General features: G+C 47.8%; 1 pseudogene; it reads right to left on the bottom strand.

The window, feature by feature from the left end:
- Window positions 1-2050: 2050 nt before the first annotated feature.
- Window positions 2051-5459, bottom strand: LOC148295683 (uncharacterized; annotated as a pseudogene).
- Between the last annotated feature and the right edge of the window lie 966 nt (window positions 5460-6425).

The raw sequence follows: 6425 nt of genomic DNA on the forward strand, positions 1-6425 counted from the left end.
TCCTATGCCCACATTAGCTTTTCTCTCAGTTGGTCCAAGTGGAAGGGGCTTGGATTCTTTAAACAAGAGGTTCTGGGTTCGATCCCAGGCGCTTGCGAATAGAGCAGACTTTGTTGGGAGAGGTCCCCGCTTTGCGCCCGACAGTACCTCGAGGGTTAGTCCCCGCAATCGCGCGGGGGATACCTTGGTTTTCACCCAAAAAAGTACTTAGGGACTCAAAAACGATAAAGTCCCAAAATGTCAACTCGGGATCCCGTGGGGTCCGCAACCTCAGAATTCCAATCCGAACGTTCCTAGAGGTTCCAACAAGCCTAGGACACATGTCCTGAAAGTTTGGTCTCGATCGGACGGTTGGATTGCTCACGATCGCACGATCAGACTGACGAACAATTTTCCGTAAACCTAGCCCTAGGGTTGGCTTTTTCGGAGCATCCGGGACTCCGATTTACGATCCGTCGAATCCTACACGATCCTTAAATTACCTAGATCGATCTATTCCAGTTTGACTACGATCCAATGGTCCAACCATAATGAACCCGGAAATCGTGCACTATGCGAGATCCGTTCGGGGTTCAAACGTTATCCAAATTGAGATCCGTGAAATCCTACGCGCTCGTGAGGACACGAGGATTATTCTAGGACCAAGAGTGGCTCCTATTACCTGGCCCACGCACCGGCAGAGCGTGGGTCTGCCTAACAATTTCCGGTGACCGGATTTTCTCCACAACGTCGGCCCAAACTCCTATCCTAGGTAATATACCCTATTTGGAACCACTTTTGTTCTTGGACTATGGCCAAAAAGTGGCCGGAAGTGACTGAAAATGGCGATGCAAAACCGGCAGTAACTCAACTCGTAAAACAACCTGTCAAACTTCAAAATCTCTGAAAACCTACCCAACCAACAGCTAGAGCATTAAAATCAGTCGAAAAACCATACCTCAATCACTTGATTTGGTGGCAGGACGACGGCGTACGAACGTCGGAAGTTTTGACTGAAAAACGGCGGTTTTTCGTGGTTTTCCAACGAGCTCCAGGGGGCGGACAGCGGGGAGAAGGGCGGGCTGAGGTGGCGGCATGACACCGGTTCGTTCTTGGCCGGTTTGGGTGGCGTGGCGGTGGCTGGGTGGCTTGGGTGGTTTCGGGTGAACAGTAACGGGGAGGAGGGTTTGATCGTGAGAAGGAAGAAGAGTGGGGAGAGAGAAAGGAGACCCGGATTTTAAAAAAATCTGATTTCAGCAAATTACTGTTTTGCCCTTTTTCGTAATTTGCTCGTAATCTCTTCGTTACTGTTCCGATTCGAGTCCACTACGTGTCTACGGTACAAGTAGTTTTCCCAAATTCTTCCCCGGTCAACAAGTCAACTTAAAACCTAATAAAATATTTCGAGGATAGTTTAGTCTTTTTCCTTGTTAAAATATTAGTTAAATATTAATTAAGGATTGGGTTGTTACAATCTACCCCCCAGAACGAAGTTGCATTAATTAAAATTTCATCCTCGAAATTACATACCTGTCACTCGAAGTGGTAAGGATACTGGGCCCGCATCTGCTCTTCGGGTTCCCAAGTGGCCTCCTCCACAGTGTGACTCCTCCATAACACCTTTACTAGTGGAATCTCTCTGGACCGAAGGACCTGCATCTTCCAGTCCAGGATCTGAACAGGCTGCTCTACATAACTCAAATCATCCTCCAACTTTATGGGTTGATCCTCCAATACATGGGATGGGTCTGAAATGTATTTCCGGAGCATAGATACGTGGAACACATCGTGTAAACGGGAAAGATCTGCTGGCAATGCGAGTCTGTAAGCTACTGGGCCCACACGCTACACAATCTCGTATGGTCCAATATAGCGAGGGCTTAGTTTTCCCTGTTTCCCAATTCTCAAACTGAAGATCTTTTCTCCGGTTATTTGCATAACTCTTTTGTCGATCCTGGGCTGCCTTGAGCCTTTCTCTAATTAATTCCACCTGTTTCTTGGTTCTTTCCACATCCTCCGACGCCTCGAACTTGTGCTCTCCTACCTCATCCCAATACAAGGGCGTTCTACACTATTTTCCATACAATGCATCAAATGGAGACATCCCTATGCTCGCTTGAAAGCTGTTATTATACGCAAACCCCTTGAGTGGCAATTTCTCATTCCAGTCACCCTGAAACTGCAGTGCACAAGCTCTCAACATATCCTCTAAAGTTTGAATCGTCCTCTCAGACTGACCATCTGTCTGGGGATGAAATGCAGTACTGAACCGCAGCTGGGTCCCAAATGCCTCATGCAACTTCGTCCAAAAATGGGACGTGAACCGAGGATCTCTATCGGAAACAATAGATACTGGTACCCCATGGAGTCTCACTATCTCATCAATAAAAATCTTGGCCAACTTATTCAAAGTATACTTCTCTCTCACCGGCAGAAAGTGAGCTGACTTAGTTAGTCAGTCCACAATAACCCACACTCCATCATGCTTATTCGTTGTCCGAGGAAGTTTAAAAAAGAAATACATGGTAATGTGCTCCCACTTCCACTCAGGAATCGGAAGTGGTTGCAGCAATCCCAATGGTTTATGTTGCTCTGCCTTAACCTGTTAACACACCAAGCACTTCCTGACATAATCTGCTATCTGTGTCTTCATGAAAGGCCACCAGTAGTGTTCCCTCAGAGTACGATACATCTTAGTACTGCCAGGGTGCATAGCAAAAGCTGAACAATGGGCCTCTTCAAGAATTTCCCTCTTTAGTGCCTCATCATCGGGGACATACAACCTCGTGCCCACCATCAAGGCTCCATCATTCCTCACGGAATAATCCGTCTTGGTGTGATTCTCGACCTCCAATCTCAATGTACAAACTAATGGGTCTTGACACTGGGCTTCGATTATTCGCTCCACTAGCACTGGTCTCACATGAAGAGTAGCTAACAGTGCTCCCAGACATCCACACTTAGTCCAACTCTCAATTTCCTCATCTCAATCAGCAATGGCACATACCTCCCTCGGAAATAAGCTACCAATCCCGAGGACTTCCTGCTAAGGGCATCAGCTACCACATTTGCTCTCCCTGGGTGATGCTCAATAGTACAGTCATAATCTTTAATCAGTTCTAGCCATCTACTTTGCCTCATATTCAGTTCCTTCTGGGTGAACAGGTACTTCAAGCTCTTATGATCTGTGAAAATTTGGCACGTTTCCCCGTAGAGATAGTGTCGCCAAATCTTCAAGGCGAACACTACTGCAGCAAGTTCTAGATCATGAGTAGGATAGTTCAACTCATGCTTCTTAAGTTGCCTGGAAGCATAAGCGATTACTCTACCATGCTGCATCAGCATACAACCTAACCCTTGTCGGGATGCATCACTGTAAATTACGAAGTTCCCCATGTCGTCCGGGAGTGCTAACACCGGAGCAGTGGTCAACCTGGTCTTGAGTTCGTTAAAACTCTCTTCACACTCGTCTGACCATTCAAACTTGACGCCTTTCTTTGTCAAACGAGTGAGAGGCGCCGCTGTGGTAGAGGAACCCTCCACAAAGCGACGATAATACCCGGCTAACCCAAGGAAACTCCGTATCTCAGTAACATTGGTTGGTTGTGGCCAATTCACTACTGCCTCAACTTTCTGGGGATCCACATAAATACCCTCGGCGGAAATCGCACGCCCCAAGAAACTCACTCTGTCCAACCAAAACTGACACTTGCTGAACTTGGCATACAGCTGTTTCCTCCTTAAAGTCTTCAACACCATTTCCAAATTCTTCATGTGCGCTCTTTGACTTTTGGAGTATACCAAAATATCGTCTATGAACACAATCACAAAGTGATCCAAGTAACGTCGGAACACTCTGTTCATGAGGTCCATAAACGCAGCTGGCGTGTTAGTCAATCCAAACGGCATCACCAGGAACTCATAGTGCCCATACCTCGTCCGAAAAGCTGTCTTAGGCACATCCTCCTCTCTAATGCGTAGCTGATGATACCCAGATCTCAAATCAATCTTAGAAAATACCTTGGCACCCTTTAGCTGATCAAACAGATCGTCTATCCGTGGTAACGGATACCGGTTCTTTACTGTGACCTTATTTAGCTGCCTGTAGTCAATACATAATCTCATGGTGCCATCCTTCTTCTTAACAAATAACACTGGAGCGCCCCATGGTGAAAAACTGGGTCGAATGAAACCCTTATCCACCAGCTCCTGTAACTGAGTCTTTAATTCCCTTAACTCTGCTAGTGCCATTTTGTACGGAGCCTGAGAAATGGGATTCGTACCCAGAACGAGCTCAATAGTGAACTCAATCTCCCTGTGAGGCGGTAAACCCTGAAGATCCTCCGAAAACACATATGGAAAATCCTGTACTACTGGAATATCCTCCAACCTCAATCCATTATCCCGGGTGTCGATAACATGCGCCAAATATCCTGAACATCCCTTCCTGAGCAATCGTCTTGCCGTTATAGCTGAAACAAGACAAGATGGAAGGACTCTGCGCTCACCATAAAATGTTACCTCAGGTTGTCCGGGACTACGGATCACGACCTCCTTCCTGAAACAGTCTATGAGGCATGATGTTTGGCCAACCAATCCATGCCCAAAATTATATCCAAGTCTACCATATCTAGGGGAATCAAGTCTGCCTCCAATAACACATCTCCTACCAGTACCATACTATCTCTATACACTGTACCCACCAAAAAGGTCTCTCCTGTAGGTACGGAGATCGCCAGCTCATTTCATAAAGCTGAGAGTCTCACGTCAGCGTTGTGTGCAAAACTAGGTGTGACAAAAGAATGCGTAGCCCTAGGATCAATTAAAACTCTAGCAGGAATCCCAAAGACTCGTGTAATACCTATAATCACGTCAGGTGATGCCTGTGCCTCCTGCTATGACATATTATAAACTCTGCATGTAGCCCTGGAACGTCCACCTCGTCCCCTCTGCTGACTACCACCTCTGTTGGCTACACTGGTCTGGGTCCCACCGCTAGACGAGGCCCCTATCAACTGTGGGGTCCCTTGAGATCTACCCTGGGTGCCAATCCCCTGTGTCGGTGCAGCTGTCATCTCTCTACCCTGAAGAAGCATCGGGCAATCCCTCCGAAAATGTCCGGACTGTCCACACTGATAACATCCCGTAGCATCCTGTTGGCAAGGCCCAGAATGGTACTTTCCACACTCTGCACACTGAGGACGTCCTCTCCTGCTAGAACTTGACTGTAGCTATCTCCCAGCACTTCTAGCTGTACTACCTCCAGAGCGGTTCCCAGAACTACCACTCTTGTTAGATCCTCCACTGGAACTACCTCCAAGTCGAAAACCCCCGTAACTGTGGCCACTAGATGATCCAGAACTAAAACTACCTCTCTTGGATGACCCCTGACTGGGACCACCCATCTCAAACTGTCGCCTGCGGGAATCGCCCCATCCTCGGACCATCATCTGACTACTCTCAATCAGGGATGCAGACATGACCAAGTCCTCAAAGTTAGTCAGGCGCTGACCAATCACAATGTCCCTGACGGACGCCTTCAACCCTCGGTCTTGCAGGGTTCAGGAGACACTTGGTCCACCTGATCCGCAATCTCGCACCTCACGGTTCGGGCGTCCCCGGAACTCGTGGGGCAATGTCTAGCATGCTGACAACGATCCTTAAATTACCTAGATCGATCTATTCCAGTGTGACTACGATCCAACGGTCCAACCGTAATGAACCCGGAAATCGCGCACTATGCGAGATCCGCGAAATCCTATGCGCTCGTGAGGACACGAGGATTATTCTAGGACCAAGAGTGGCTCCTGTTACTTGGCCCACGCGCCGGCAGCGCGTGGGTGTGCCTAACAATTTCCGGTGATCGAATTTTCACCACAACATCGGCCCAAACTCCTATTGTAGGTAATATACCCTATTTGGAACCACTTTTGTTCTTGGACTATGGCCAAAAAGTGGCCGGAAGTGACTGAAAATAGCGATGCAAAACCGGCAGTAACTCAACTCGTAAAACAACCTGTCAAACTTCAAAATCTCTGAAAACCTACCCAACCAACAGCTAGAGCATGAAAATCAGTCGAAAAACCATACCTCAATCACTTGATTTGGTGGCCGTACGAACGTCGGAAGTTTTGACTGAAAAACGGCGGTTTTTCGTGGTTTTCCGACGAGCTCCAGGCGGCGGACAGCGGGGAGAAGGGCGGGCTGAGGTGGCGGCGTGACGCCGGTTCGTTCTTGGCCAGTCTGGGTGGCGTGGCGGTTGCTGGGTGGCTTGGGTGGTTTCGGGTGAACAGTAACGGGGAGGAGGGTTTGATCGTGAGAAGGAAGAAGAGTGGGGAGAGAGAAAGGAGAACCAGATTTTTAAAAAATATGATTTCAGCAAATTACTGTTTTGCCCTTTTTCGTAATTTGTTCGTAATTTCTTCGTTACTGTTCTAATTCGAGTC

This window comes from Prunus avium, chromosome 3, assembly GCF_965620075.1.
Source record: "Prunus avium chromosome 3, drPruAviu1.hap1.1, whole genome shotgun sequence".
Classification (NCBI taxonomy): Eukaryota; Viridiplantae; Streptophyta; class Magnoliopsida; order Rosales; family Rosaceae; genus Prunus; species Prunus avium.